Consider the following 16868-nt stretch of genomic DNA (forward strand, 5'->3'; position numbering starts at 1 on the left):
GATCTACTGATTAACGTGGAATCCGAACCATAGGAGCGCCCGCCGGGAATCGAACCCGGTCTCTCACGCCAAAGGTGCGTACGCTAACAGCTTAGCCACAAATGGGCTCTACAACTCTACAGTGATTGAACACTAGAGCTTATTATATCTTCTGGTAAGGGTGAGTGAGATTTCCAATCAACAGATTTACTAATTTGTGTTTTGCCATCTCACATGCTTCTCCCCTGGCGGTTTAAGGGCGGTTGAAAAAATAAAAAAACAGAACTCGTACTTTTTTTTCTGTAATGAGGTTGACATGCAATATTAAATGTGGGATTAAGGTTGAAGGAAAAAAATAATTAAAAGAAAATGCCCACTTCGAGCACAGAACGTATTGAGTACCTAATGAACCGATAACAAGGATGGGAGAGAATTCATTGTGCGCTGCTGTATGTTTCATTGAAAAGCAACTGAACCTGTATTTCCACGCGAGCAATTGGATGCTTGTAGGAATGTCACAGGTCAACAGAAATACACTTGACAGACGAGTTATCAATTCACTAACAGAACGTTTTAATGAGATTTCAGTTTCCTAAGACACACACGTTTCAAGTAGCGTATCAAAATGCAGGGGATGAACGACTGGGAAACAGTCCACTTCCAACTAATTAATTTCAAAGGTAGCAACATGGATGACGGGAACAAATTTTGGGTACATACCAATCTCAGCAATGACTTCTTGATTGTTTTAAACTCGCTGTTAAACTATGGATGTAGTGGTTACCGGAAATCGGATTTCAAGTTCTAATATCCATTGCTTTATATTTTTCTTAAATTACCATCTCTTTCTATTTGTCTTACATAAAATAAAAAAAGTAAAAGAAAGAAAAGTTTTCAGCAGCAGCAAAAATTATTTGCAAAATGATTTAGTCAACAGTGATAAAAAAAATAATTATTTTAATTTTAAGCAGGTTAACAAAGAGAGAGCTGTATATATTCTATGGTATTTTTTGCGTATATCTTGCATAATAATAATTTTGTACTTCTAAATACAACATTTATTATTTTTTCTATTTAATATGTGTTTTTTCTTTGAGTATATCTTTTGTTGTTACAAAGAGGGAGCACCTGAGGCAAATTGTTCTGGAAAATAATGACCCAAATTCCAACATGCAATTCCTTGTCATAGCTCTACTCTGATCCAATTTATGCACGCAAATGCAATCATAACAAAAGCTGTGGGGGAAAAAATATTCCGTCTTGCACATAGCAACAAAAGCACTTAGGGAAAAATTATTATAAGTTGCAAGGGAACAAAATAAAAAAAATGAAAAAAATACACAATTTGCGTGAGGTCCAATTATCTATTTTTGAAATCATATGCAATGTTATTATAACCAGTAGATTATTTTTACACAAAAGGCAATTTTTTTCTTTTGCAAAAGTTGAAGTAATTGAGGACGTGCGCCAGTATATTTTTTTATATGGAGTATTACTGCATGTGTAAGCATTATATCATATTCGTGCCGACGTTAAATGTATTCGTATATTTATGAAAAACAAAGAAAAATGTATATTTACTCGTGATTATAACATTATTACTAAATGCGTCCGTAATGCTTGGTTAAGGAGACTTCCTCTGCATTAATTATTTATTTTTTCGGGCTCTGACATGAAATCTAACTAACATATGCGTGAAGAGTTCCCCCACGTGTTTCCGCATCAACGTTATCAAGAGACGTCGTATGCAGGTTATGAGAAATAGTACACAAAAAACAGAATATTCAATAAAATTTTGTCTTGGACAAATGGTTAGCATTCTATCTTTGATAAAAGAGTTCCAGTTTCGATTCCAGTATTCTCACCTTTGGTGTTGAAGAGCTTACTTCTACTATCTTTTAGGTTATATAATTCAGATACCACGTTAATATGTTAGTTTTTAACGTTGTCAAAATAATTATTGATCAATTAGTCAGTTATTTCAATATACTCTAATAATTACAATCTCGGGTTCGATTTCCCGTGGGAGAGACTTGGAAAACTTGAACGCATTATGATGGTTCGGATTCCACTTTATATTCCATTACTGTATATCATATCTCATACAACATCAGTGCTGAAAGGACACAATACTCCAATCCAACCAAAGTACCATCGTATAATTACTATTCAAAAATTAAAAAAAAAAATTCTATAAGTATAATGAATAATTTTGGTAAACAAATATTAAAATAAGGAATAATTATATACAAGGCGTGATTTAAAAATACGGTGAATGAATAGTTTTTTTAACAACAACTGCCGATGCTACAAAAATTTAATGTAATTTATCGATAGCCTGAACCGTTGAGAGTGGCAGCTTTAAGTTGGAACACGTTCTGATATGTTAGTCAAAGTCCAGAGCCGCTAGAGTGAGGATATGTTTACAATGTCTGTCGCCCATCAACAACGCGTGAACATTAAGTTGTTTCAAGTTGCGAAAGAATGCCAATGAAACTCATGAAGTATTGAAATTGGTATATGGCAATAATGCTTTAACTCTGAGAACTGTTTAAAAGTGGTATGAGCGAGCTAAAAGAGGAAGTGGGTCGGTAGAAGACGAGGAACGTTCGGGACGTTCATTAACCTCAAAAACAGAAGAAAACTTGCAAAACGTGGCAAAAATTATTCGTTCAAACAGACGAATAACTATTCGAGGGCTTTTCAAAGAACATCTCGTACGGATTCGTAGAGAGCATTTTAACCACCGATTTGAAATTCCTTCCCCAACTTTTGACTGACGAACAGGAGTTTTTGTCCGAAAAAATATTTGTCTGTCTGTCTACATCCACCGTACTCTCCATATAAAACATGACACGACTTCTGTCTCTTCTCAAAATTTAAAACCATGCTTAACGGAAAATGTTTTGATACCATTCCTGACATTGAGAAGGCCCCGACAGAGCAGATGAACACTCTTCCAAAAGAAGTCTTCCAGAAATGCTTCCAGTCATGGATTCAACGTTGCTAGCCAAGGATACTACTTTGAAGGAGATTACATCAAATTCCTTGTAAGTTTATTACTTTCTTTGTAATAAAATTATTCACCATATTCTTTGATTACACCTTGTATTTACTTAAATAAATAAATTATTTGTACAAATTTTTAGAATGTTTCATGAACAAAGAATATATCGTTAGGTTACAACAATACTACTAGGTCATGTCTTCTATAACCACATTACTGGAAGGAGATGTTTCCTGTTTCCAACAAGCAGCCAGGCTATACTGCAACATATACATATGAATATAATTTAAGATCTATTAACAAGAAAAAAATGTTGTTGTTGCATTAATAACAACAAAGAAAAATGTTATTTTTTTCGAATGATTAAGAATGAATATCAGTGTGAAACTAAATTTTTAATTTCACACTCCACGATTATGGTCTGTAGGCTGAAGAAGATGGATGATGAACGTGAATAATTAATATGTTGGTGAAAGTAGAATGTGGAGGGAACGGGAGAATCTCGAGAGAACTCACCATACAATGTTGCCCATCACAAACGCACATGGCTTTACTGGTATTTCAACCAGTATATTAGATAACATTCAGAGATGTTCAGTAAACATACACAAAAAGTGTTGAAAATGGTTTATTCATTTCTAAATTATTAATAAAAGTACGTATATAAGCGGATAATATGCTGCCAAATTTAGCAGTATACACTTGAGTATTTCAATACAGTTCCTTTATTTCTCCAATATTCCATTATTTTCCTTCGTCTGTCAAAAATCTCACTTCTTGATACCATAACAAGTCAGAGTATTTTTATATCGAAGAAATGTTACTTGATATGTGCAAGTGACTAATGAAGTCACAATTATCCCTAATACTACCGAAATATCCCTCCACTGTAGATTTATGATTTGTTTTACAGATATGTTCTCAAATATTTTCCTTGCAATTTTCTGACATTGTGATTGAAATCTGTTAGATATATCGTATGATATATACATTACACTGCTCGTGATCCTTTTGCGTGTGAGATGCATTCCGTGCAATTCTTTGTCATGTCACAAAATGCATCAGAAAACGTTGTGCGTGAAAAACAGTTATTTATTAGTGGTCCTTTCATTGTGTGGTTAAGTGTAAAGGAAATGTTTGTGACAACTTGATTTGCATTATTTCTGAATTGAATAATAATGACGATAAAAGTGAAGGAATTGTTGAACCGCTTTCCACTTCTGTGTTTGTTATTTTTCCGTTTTACCATGAAATAAACATGAACATAAAATATAGAACTTTCTCTACAGTGCTTAAGATCGTTTGAAAATGATAATTTCATCAGGAACACTTTGTCAATTTCCAGTGTGATATTTGGAGCTTCCCGACACAGTAATCAGACAGACAGCAAACATTATATAAGGCTTTGCATCGCAACATTCTGATGTATCTTAAAATGTAACGGCAATTTTCTGTTTGGGAAATATCTCACAGTAGGACATCGATAACTGAAAGGTGAAGGGAATAGACAAAATTTCGAGTTATTGAGTTTTTTGAGTAATCAAGGTTCGAGTTATCAAGGTAGCCGCGACAAAAATTCTAGGTACCGAGATTCCGCGTTCCTAATTAAAATGACTATATAATCTCTAAATCTCGCATTTGTAAAAGTTTCTTAAATTAAATAAGGTGGCTACTAAAATAAAATACTGTAAATATATTATTTGGGAACGGGGTTTTCATGTCTAGACATGAGTAACTAGAGAGAGAACTAGCAACAAAGGCAATTACGTAAAAGCATAGAGTTATAACTTCGAATCATCGAGGTCAAATCAAGAGAAATTCGAGTTATATAGTTAAACTTTGATTTGTTCGAGTTACCGAGACTTTTATATTTGATTATGAAACCCTTAAAATTCGACTTATCAAGGTTGTAAGTTTTAAACGTTCAACTTAAAGAGGCTATTTTAATATTGATTCTTATGAAGAGTTCAAGACAATGTGAAAAAAATCGAGTTATCAGGGAATTCGAGTTATCGAGGTCCAGCTATAGCAATTTTGTACTTGGAAAATATTTACATTATTTATTTGTTTGTCTTGAGTTTGATGACTTTCTTCAGGACTATAGTTGTAAGTGATATGAAACTATAGTTGATTGAATTCTATGGAGTCTCCTCCCTTTCTTTTAAACATGTTATGTATGATGGTTGTGGTATTGATCTTTCTGAAGTGAATTATACGAAGTTTGATCCCAAGCCCCTGTTCCCTGATATCCAAGAACCATACACAATGGGTTCTGACTTGGTAGTAAAGTTTCTGAGTTATCTTTGTATATTCCAGATAGGATTATCTATGATACGGGACAAGGCGAGGCGAGACGAGACGAGACAGAGCTCTTCCAATAAAATACATGTTCCAAAATAACCTCAACTCTTGCCTCTAATGTCAGAGCATAGTGTTGTGAAAAGAAAGCTCAACTCCAGGGATAATAATAATAATAATAATAATAATAATAATAATAATAATAATAATAATAATAATAAACGATTAAACAAACATGAAACATGAATAACTATGAATTTCTGTTAAGTATTATTGAATATTGGAACAAACATTTCTTTCTTTGTCCTTTCTTGCCTCTGCTTGTTCTATCATGTTGCAATTTCCCACCTTCATATTAATAGTTGATTGATATGAACTTTTCTGGGCTTTCTTCGAACACTTTTCTTCTTTTATTAGCCTTCTACCTTACATTCTAAGGCCAGGCCGTTGTTTATTTTCTAGTATTTAATTAGTATTTTAGTTTGTGCAGCAAAGCAGACCTCTGTTTTCTTGACAATACAGTTATTTATGCATTTAATGTAGTTTCATATAAATCCCGAATAATATGTATTTATGATATTCTTCTTCTTCTAAACTTTTTTTCCCAATGCAGTTAGCTGGGGTCGACTTTTCGGATCGTTGCCCTCCATCTGTTTCTATCTTGTGCCATATCCGCTGTAACACCACACTGCACCATATCATTCTTAATACACTCTTCCCACTTCTTCCTTGGCCGGCCTCGGGCTAATTTCCCACTCACTTTTATAGCATCTACTCGGTGAGCTACGTATTCCAAAGGTCTTTTTGTTACATGCCCAAACCATCTCAGTTTACTTTCTGCTACTACTGGTCTCCTCTTTACTGTTCTCCGAACACTTCATTCTTAATTTTTTCCTTCCGCGTCACTCCACACATCCAAAGCAGCTTCTTCATCTCTGCAACATGCAACTTCTGTTCCTCTGTCTTCTTCGTCGTCCAACATTCCGCTCCGTACAGTAAGGCAGGTCTCACTACTGTTTTGTAAACTTCTCCTTTAAGACATATTTTTACTCTATAGTCACAAAACACTCCTGCCGCTTCTCCCCATTTCGTCCAACTGCTGCTAATTCTGCTGTTCAGATCTTCTGTTCCTGCATTTTCCTGTAGAATTGGTCCCAATCTCTTTGTCCTTACCACCTCTTTTTCGTTAAGTTGTATGCCTGTATTCCTTATTACATTTTTCCTGAAAGGACAATGTAAATATTCTGTCTTAGTTCTGTTAATTCTAAGCCCTTTGCTCTCCAATGCTCCTTTCCAAGCATCTAATTTCTCTTGCAGAGCTGCCTTGATCTCACTCACCAGCACATGTCATCCGCAAATAGCATAGTCCAAGGTGCTAACTCTTGGATATCCTTTATAACTATCTTGTATCACAGAGATTAACTTTCCCCCCCTAATTCTCTGTTACTTTTACGCAACTAAGACTCTGTAGAAACTCTGTATAGTATAGTACTCTATATATAACTCTGTATACTCTTAGATTTTGAAAGAAAACTTCTTTCCTTTCGTCATCGTTTTTCAGTTGAAGAAAATAACTAACTGAAAAAAGCTCTTGGTTAAATTTTCATACTCATTCAAAATATTGCAAATTACTTCTCTCTCACATTTATTCAAAAAATGCAACAAAATATACTAACAATTTTATAAGGTAAGTTTCAGGTGTTTTAAAGAAACCATATATAATCTAAAATATACAATGTTTTTAGGAAGTTTCCTGTCAACTTATTGAGCCTACAGAGAGCAGGTGAGGTTCAAATTTTTCAATTTGTTACCAATTAAACCTATAAACCACCTATATTATACAGAGTCTGGGTTCATGGCTTACGCTACTCTTGCTGATAACGAAAACAACCCTAGGGTATCTCTGAATCTTGACAAAGGTGCAACAAAGCTTGCTTCTCTCTTCCCTCCGGAAAACTTGACAGGCAACAGAACGACTATTGGGACTTTCTCAGATCGATTCTCAGGATTGTAGGATGTGGGAGGGTGATCTTTGTATTCAACAAGGTAAAACTGTCGGTAAACCGAACAAGGCGTTCAAAGCTGTGGAAACAGAATCTCTTGCCGATCCGAGCGTATCCTTGGCCGAACTCAGGCACCAAACACAGTGATCTTAATTTCTTGCATAACTAGCTACTTGTCCACCAAATTTTGTTCAGATACCGCCAATAGAAATAAAGTACCATATTGACATACACATCTGGAGTGAAATTTTAAGTTCCCGATGCTTACGCCGGGAGCTAATAATAATAACTTCATCTAAAATAGGGCCATTTCACATTATAGGATTGAGTAAGAGTACTAAAAGGACTAACGAAAGAAACGACTAAACGAATGAAGAGGAAGACTCTAAAAAAAAATAAATAAGGGTTTTCAGATTACAGAAGTGTGTTCTAAAAATTAAGGCTCTTTGAGATTATGGGATTTTATAAGTACCAAAGGATATTTGTGAGTATAAGATTTGGTAAGTACTAAAAAACTGAGGATATTCCAGATTATAGGATTTGGTTACGAGTAAAAAAATAAACTGTATATTATAATAATTGTTATATAATGATCTGCAAAAGTTGATCATTAACAGGACGAAATGAACCCAAGTTAAGGATATACGAAAACAAAATGGAAGATTTTGGAACCGAAAGGACAGAGAAAGTTATATATATATATATATATATATATATATATATATATATATATATATATATATATATAAAATCATAACTGAGTTTTAAACGAGTTATTTGCTCAAGATGCCGGATATCGTTCGTACTAGCTGAGTTGGTTTGGTGATAGAATCCAGTGGCCAATAATGCTTCTGCGGCAAGATATATATAAAAAAAATCTGACAAGTGCTCTATAATAAACGTGCTCAAAAGAAACTTTGTTATGAGTAATAAAGTACCGGTATAGAAACCATTTTTTACACAAAGAAACGAGCAGGCAAGAAATCAAATGTAAATGAAGCCCAAAATAAGAGATCGAAGATTAAAACAAAGCTTAGGCTGATGAGAAAAGAATGAAAAATAAATAATCAAAAGAAAGAAACAAATAAAAGAAACCAACAAACAAAAAGGAAAATTTAAGTTAAATAATATTAAAGAAAGTACAGAAGAATCTACAACAAATATAATACTAAACAAAATGTAAGAATAAATCTGAAATGAAAAGAAGAAAAAATATTAATATAGCGTAGAACATTAAAAAAAAGCTAAGCAAAAATACAAAAGACAGTAAGTTTATGAATTCAGAAAAAATATTTATGCTAGGTATATACACCTTAAAAAAATATTAATGTATCCATAAACTAATTTTAATTTCCCATAACTGACACAGAATAATTACTGCGGAAAAACCCTAGTTTTGTAACGGTACGTTACCCATTCATCTGATCTAGTGATGTCTCTGGCTTCTCGTATTTAATATCTGATGCAAATCTAGCACGCACTGCTACATATAAGCAGCGTACAGTTCTTTCGCATATCCTTCTTTTTCCTATATGATATTCTCATATAGTGTGTTTCTCGCTACATATTACCAGCAAGCAGGAAATAATTTAATTGAATAATTTTCGTTTACATCATATTTTATGAGATTAAAGTAGGATAGGTTGGGAAAAGTTATTTAAGTTGCATTGAAATATTTTTGAAGTCTTTTTATTCTATTTAACCTAATAGCGTAGCTAACACATTCTATACAATATTTATCTAACTAACTCTATGGTTCGAGAAACCCGAAGAAATTAAAATCCATAAATGAATTCTATCCTGTCAAGACATATCGAATTTTCTCTAACAAATATTACAGAGCGTTGTTCTGTTTCTTCGACTTCAAGGTTTACATTATTATTACTAGACATCGGATTTTTATGCACTTAAAATTCTTGAAATATGCATTCAACTATGCTGTTAAATGTGCTAAAATATGCATTTAATATGCACTAACAATGCAACAGAAGAGAGTATGCAGCAAAGTTGTGACAAAGTTTTGTAGGTGAAATATAACATCAAAAGTGTACTTTACCTTTCAGGCACTTCTTTCCAGAATTTATTTTTGACAGTTACAGTTTATATACTCCTAACTTTATAAATCATACACAAATTATGTGACTAAAATAAGTTAAACGAAATAGTCATATGAGAACACGATCTCTACCTAGGTAGTTTTTCTTCACATTGTATTTTACAGCGTATTTAGTTTACACGAAGTCATACAAGCCTCACTTTTTTATATACGTGAAAACGTGTACAAAATTTTCGTTTTTAACAATTTACTTCTTTTCATCATTAGCCTTAGTGTATATCACATGATGCTTCTTTTTTTTGGGGGGGGGGGTCAGTTTGTGACATTTGTAGCCAGAAAATAACCTGTTAAATCAATAGATGTTACTGGACAATATTTATAGAGAGGCCAGTACCTACATGTTCTGGCAAGTGGAAATTTAACTTTTGAAGGTATTTTCTCATGCCCTCAATTGTTTTGTAGTCGGAACTTTTGGCAATAACATCCGTCAATTTATTTTCCACAGAGCGTCCAAATATACCAGAAACTGACTGGAGCTCGTGTTCAACTTCATCAACTAGTGTTAAACATTCACTGAGCATTCTTCGCGTCTACTGTTTCTAAATTGATGTGTACATGATATTACAATGTCATCAGATTTCTCTTAACATTTTGGTAATTGTAAGCTTCTTTGCACTGCTGCTCGGTTGCTAACATTATTGATCCTCCATAAACTAGACATTCTTCCATTCTTCCATGCAAAAAAGCCATTCTGTTGCATAGAAATGTAAATATATTGAAGTTAAAAACTAAAATTGGATATATTTAAAAATATATAAGCATACATCTGAAATATATACGAGGGGGAGTCAAATGAAAACCATAAAAGTAGAAATAAAAATCCGCATATGGCGCCAGTGAGCTGTAAGTTGGCATGCCTGTTTACGATAGTATGCCGGATGTCTCCTAGGTGGCAGCAGCCGGCAGATGCACAAACACCGGCGCAACAACAGTTCCAAAATGGCAGCCCCACTAGCCACATGCACCAGCGAGGAGCAGCGTTCTGTGATTCGGTTTTTGCGAAGTGAAGGTGTGAAACCGATTGACATTTTTAGGCGAATGAAGGTTCAGTATGGAGATGCGTGTTTGTCACAGCCACAAGTCTGTGGCCGATGCTCCACGCCCCGGCCAGGCTCGGCGCGTAGTGACTCCAGAGACCATTGCAGCCGTCGAAGCCACAGACGTAACACCATTTGCAAATTTCCGGCACCATTCATAGATTTGTGGCTGTGACAAACACGCATCTCCATACTGAACCTTCATTCGCCTAAAATGTCAATCGGTTTCACACCTTCACTTCGAAAAAGCCGAATCACAGAACGCTGCTCCTCGCTGGTGCATGTGGCTAGTGGGGCTGCCATTTTGGAACTGTTGTTGCGCCGTTGTTTGTGCATCTGTCGGCTGCTGCCAACTTACAGCTCACTGGCGCCATATGCGGATTTTTATTTCTACTTTTATGGTTTTCATTTGACTCCCCCTCGTATATATATATATATATATATCTTCAAGAATCCATGAGGTATCTTTTTCTTCACAAAGTAAACTCTGTTTTAGTCTATGTATTTAAAAAAAATCCTTTCTTATCCCTTGTTTCCATGATAAAGATAATATTATGTACAAATTTCAGGGTTCAAACTATAATAGTTTGGCTTTCGCGTTAATAAGCGAGTTACTTTATTCTTTTATATAATAATATAGATTAAATATTTAAATTAAGTTCTATTAAATCCTATGTATAAAGAAAGTAGTTTTTCTTGAAGGAGGCTTCTTTTATTTTTATTTAAGTCCTTTAAAAATAAATATTTTTAAAACTTAAAAGAACGTAGAAATTAGTCTATAAAGGCGAGTGTCAAAGAAACAGCTGTAATAAAATTAAGATAGAAATCAAGGACAAAAGAAACAACTAATGGATAGAGAAAAAGCCAGTTTAAAAATATAAAAAAGAAATATAAAATTATGTGGATTAGAAACAGAATACTAAACAAAATATAAAAGCGGATAAAAAATTTTAAAAAAGACGAAAAGGAAAAAAAACAAAAAAAGTATAAATAAAGTAAACAAAAAGAAGAAACGCTCATTAATTAACAGCCAATAGTACTGTAAGAAATCTAAAGGAACAAACCAAGTCACAAAAAAAGTTTCAATTTTTAATCTTACATAACTTACACAGAATAATTACCTTAATAAAACAAAACTAATATTGTAACGGTAGTGTTCACAATAATACTTGCAAAATATTGATGTCCATTTGATGTCCATTATTATTGTAATATAAAATAGGAAAGAATCAAAATAACCTACAAAGTATAATAACGTCAAAATATCAGTCAATGCTGAAACAGACACAAAATATTTACAAGATTACAAATATTCGTTTTACAAGTCGTAATTTATGAAATATAAACATTACAACAACAATAAAGTTATACATAAATATTAATAATACTGTTACCCTTGTCACTGACAGTTACATGATATACCTGTATTCTGTAAATATAAAGTTGTGAAAAGTATCACATCTATAGTAATATCAACATTTAAAGAAAATAGACTTCACAGATTTGTCACAAAACAGGAAAAGAAAAAAGGTGTAACACTTACATTAGGTAATAAAATCTGCCCAAATAAATTTTGTTCATCAGTCGGCTCCATAAAAATGATTAATGAATGGAAAGTGGTTGAGTAACTACTTCTTACCTAAAAAAGAAAGAAAACGAAAATAGTAAATATGTCAACCTATATGTCATCTTTATGTAAGCTTATTTTATAATTATCGCATAGGCTCAGACTTGTTAAATGGTAATGTGACGTTCTAAGCTAGCATTTTCAAGCACAGTAGATACGAAACAAGTACTTTTTCTTAAGTTGAGTAAATGCATTCCATCATCCAAAACCTCAAGTTTGAAATTCGGTTTCAGTTTCAAGCAACAGAGGTAATTTTTAGGCAAGTCTTAAAGGAGCATATTTTGTTCATTAAATTCTGTTTTTATGAAAGTTACCGTGAACTATTTTCTTAAAGTGGAAGGAAATTCGTCCCTTATTCTTGACCGACTCAATTTCATGCAATTGATCCCATTAAGAGACTTTGAACAAAACACATCTTGTTTCACGAATATCTGGTATTTTTTTTTAAATCAAAATACTTGTAAAAGTTCTTTTAAAAAGACAAAGGAGTGGTTTCACTCACTGGGCATAGATATTGGATTGATTCCAGTTCTACGTCTTTCCCCGCACCGAGGTAATATAAAACGTTCCTACTGCTTAAAATGAAACGAAAATTTTCAATTTAACAGTCCACATTTATGACCTTTAGACTAAGGGAGAAGATGATTGAGGCAAGTGAATGATGATGGAAGAATTGGTGGAATGAGGATGTGGGAGGAAATGGGAGTACCCCGAGAAAACCCACGGACATGATGTACACTACAAACTTACTTGGCCTAGGATCGAACCAGTGACCCAACGCACTAGAGCTAAGCTCTCTACCCCTGAGTCACCGTGTTTTTTCTACTGCGTAAAGTGGAACCAGAATAATTTTTCAGATTTTCATCCGACAGTGCACCCTCACCGGGAACCAGACCCGAACTACACACCATAACCACTTATCCAGAAAAAAGGATAGTTGTCCCTAAGTGATTTCAACCTCACGCAATGGGGTTGTTTTTTCTAGAAGTCGTAATTGAAAGCAAATGAATAAAATGTATATATAAAAAAAAAAAAAAACTAGAAGGAGACTTGAAGATAAAATTGTGTATTGCGCCCTCAACCGGGGGGCAAAACCACGACCTAATTGCCATTACATGATGGGTGTTGGCTCATGTGTGTATCCAAAGTCAAGAAAAGTAGAGCACCTGTAGTACTTATGAAAGGGGGCGATATTTAAAAAAAAAATCATGGGAAGGGTTTGACTAATTTAAGGTGGAGCATTCAATATTTTTTTCTTTTCTTCTTTAATAAAAGGAGAGAGAGCAGGTTTCTACTTTCCGTATACAAGAAATACAACTCTTTTTTAAAATTTTAATCACGCACAGCGTAAGTTCCACATATGTTAAGCTTAATTGTTCTTCTACAAAACTACTTGTTAGAAGAAGAAAGAAAGAAAGGAGTACGTACGTCAGTATAGTTGTGTGGGTAAATCAGAGTACGCATGTGTACGTCATGTATTACGTGTCTTCGCATAAGTACCAGAGAATCAAATATCAAGCATCCATGCGTTTTACATTTCTTAACACTAACGAATAATACTTATATATATGTATATATAAATAGGCCTACGTATTTAAACAGGCACACAGTTAATTACACGCTAGAGGAAATTATTTAAAAATTTATGTTCTCTGGCCGTTAAATTATGCGTTGTATGTGTGCGTGCCTTTTTCTTCCTTCGGTCACGCGAGATTTAGCTACACTTCCGGCAAACAGAAAAATTATAAAGAATATACAGTATAAAAGCTGCAATAATAAGTTTAAAACACAATTTAAATATGATAAGGAAATCCATGCGCTTAAAAGATGTTTAGATAGATGAATGCTTTAAAACAAATATATAGACTAATTTCGCGTATGTTCTTTTCAAATAGACCCCTCCACCTAATGCAAACATAATGGATTTTCCATACGAAGGGGACAATGGGTTCTGTACAAAAAATTCAGTGTTAAATTGGCCACGATTATAACTTGAACACACATCTATTTCAACCAAAAATAATATGTACAACATCTAATTTTTTTTTAACCCGTAAGTTGGCCCTTTAACGCTAGACCGTTTTCTGAGGAATCAAGGGTAGACTTATATAGGGTTCTCCGTGTAGTCAAATAAATTCTTACGATGGATTTTTTTACTTACTTGTTAGAGAGTTTAACGTACATTTAAACACCAACCACCAAGTATACTAGTGCTCGAATTGGCCCAGTATGAGTCAGTATAGCGTGCCAGTAGTAAACTAAGATACCAACAATCATACTAGCTGTAAAACTTGAAATAAGGTCTACTATATTGAAATAATTCCCAAAGATACACTCGTTCATAGTTGAATACTGTACTCAGTGGCGTATTTAGGGGGGTGGCTTCCGGGCTTAAGCCCCCCCCCCCCGAAATCTTACTTAGTATACTAAAGTAAATGAAATATCTTGCAGAATTTTCACATTTCCAGGCAAAGCCCCCCCCGAAAGTTAGCAAAGCCCCTCCCGAAACAAAATCGTAAATACGCCACTGACTGTACTAAATGAACTGAATAAAGTATATTTTAATGTTATGCGAATATCTAATTCAATTTTTCTCGTGTTTCCATTTCTTTTAAACAGTTTTAACATACAGGTAGTAATTACTTCTAATCCGACTCTTGGAACTAAGAATATATGACGTTTGTAGTTTAATGTGAGGTCCTGCGACCACAAATCGAACCTTAGTATGTTTTACCAGATAATAATACTAGTTATTTTGGTACAGGGATTTTTTTTGTTTCAATATGTCACTTCGAACTTACATATCTTCGAACTTAAGAAGTACGGAAAGTAAAGACCCACCTCCCACTCTTAGGTTCGGCTCCGGTGATAGTTTTGGTGTACGATATTTCCAAGTAATGAATTCTCAGAGCAATCGCATTCTCAAAGCAGTGGCATGTACCTGCTATATAACGTGGATCGAGACTGTATGTTTGAAAGTGATTTTCTGTTATATATATATATATATATATATATATATATATATATATATATATATATATATATATATATATATAGTATAGAATACTTGCATTCAGTGAACATGATTGTAGGATCAAATCATTCTGATAGTACAATGCTTCGAATACAAGATCTAACGTATCACACACCCGGTGGAAGAGTGTTACAATTCAAAAAATGGAAATGTTATCATTGCTCAAAAGAGAATAGAGAGAGAAACGAGCTCTACCTGGTGGTATTTTTGCATAAACGTAACTAAACAAAAATGGTAGAAATACCAGTATTCCTAGATGGTCGAAATACTAGTCTTCCTAGATGGTCGAAATACCAGTATTCCAGGGATTAAGTTTGATAGAATAACAAACTTTAAAAGTCATGTTCCAACAAACGTGTAATTTTGACTTGTAACAGTCTTCTACCGAGTGTGGGATATGTCCGGGTGCCAATTTGATAGGAACATCTTCTCTTCATTATCTTCAATACATCTACTACTATACTATTACTACTAAATAATAAGTTGCTCTCCTCTCTAGTCTATTAGCTGGAGTGCGCACATTTATAGTATAGTGCGTTCACTCAACAGAAGCGCAGTTCGGTAAATTTCTTCCAAATTCTCATACTGGTTTTTACAACAACATCCCTTCATCCCTCCTTCCTTTTTTTTTTTTGATCACATTTTAGGGCTTGCAACGTCTTAACACTCTCTGTGTCCAAATTCTATGGCTAATATAAAACAGATGTCAGGCAATGTAAGAACAAGGATGCTGGTGTTGGGAAAGGAAATCGAGCACTAACTTTTAAAGGACGGAATTTGGAACTGTGTCAACTAAGATTACACGTGAAGCTGACAAGCGACTGTCAGTAGTTTGAAATGAGGGTTCTGGTTGGCCATTTAGTTATCGGGGATTTTTTTTTGCAAGATCTCTCGGCCGAAGACTTATTTATGGCATGATCCACCACACATAGAAGGTGGTACTGTTTATATAGGAACTGAACTTCAATTGAAGAAATCAACTTTACAAAGTTCTGGCTGGGTTCCCAGTGGGAGAGCATTGAATGCATTAACTTTGTCGTTAACTCGAACGGAGCCACAGAAAACTGTATCGTGATCACATGGGACAGACCTTTGTCTAACATGCTTTACGCTACGCACGCTCTCTGTTGAATGTGCAGCATAAGACTTCGTTCCATTGTTCAGTTTCCTGCTTGTACTGCTGCTTGGCTCGGGTACACTGAGCTCAATAAACAACTAAGTTTACAGTGAGTAGTTAGAGGTCCACGTTTCATGTAGCTTTGGTGTTTAAAAAGAACCTAAGCTTCAACAAATTAAATAATAAATCACTATGATTATACTATTTCACTGTTCATGGTACGCATTGTTCTAATATAACAAGATGGTACTATTACTGGATAATTTTAACTAACTCTATGGTTTATAGAAACCAGAAGTTCAATGCCTCGTTCACAAAAGCTCTCCACTGACTTCTATCCTTAGTTAACTGGATCCAGTTTCTACTTTGTATTCCCATTTTTGTTAGATCCATCTTAATATTTTCCCCCTATTTACGCCTAGGTCTTCCTAATGGTCATTTTCCGATTCAAGACTGGAAGCGTTTCTACTTTCTTCCATCCTAGCTACATGACCTGCCCACCTAAGCCTCCTAGACTTGACGACCCTAAGAATGTTGGGTAAACCGTATAAATTATGTAGTTCCAGATTGTGGCATTTCCGTCATTCCCCTTCCCGTTCCTCTTGGGTCCAAATAGTGTTGTAAAGGTCTGAAAAAAACCGGAAATCTTG

The 16868-nt window shown here is 34.3% G+C and overlaps 1 protein-coding gene across 3 annotated transcripts in view; it reads right to left on the bottom strand.

The window, feature by feature from the left end:
- Positions 1 to 16868, bottom strand: part of LOC145693424 (uncharacterized) — a 535492-nt gene that overhangs the window by 368269 nt on the left and 150355 nt on the right. Inside the window, exon 2 of one of the 3 annotated variants that reach the window (XR_014132768.1) lies at positions 11962 to 12079. The exons of the other annotated variants lie outside the window; for them this stretch is intronic. The gene's annotated coding sequence lies outside the window, so the exon portion shown is untranslated. Of the gene's footprint in view, positions 1 to 11961; positions 12080 to 16868 lie in introns of those variants that run through there. 3 annotated transcript variants of the gene reach the window in all.

Source organism: Thermobia domestica, chromosome 8, assembly GCF_964235325.1.
Source record: "Thermobia domestica chromosome 8, izTheDome1.hap1.1, whole genome shotgun sequence".
Lineage (NCBI taxonomy): Eukaryota > Metazoa > Arthropoda > Insecta > Zygentoma > Lepismatidae > Thermobia > Thermobia domestica.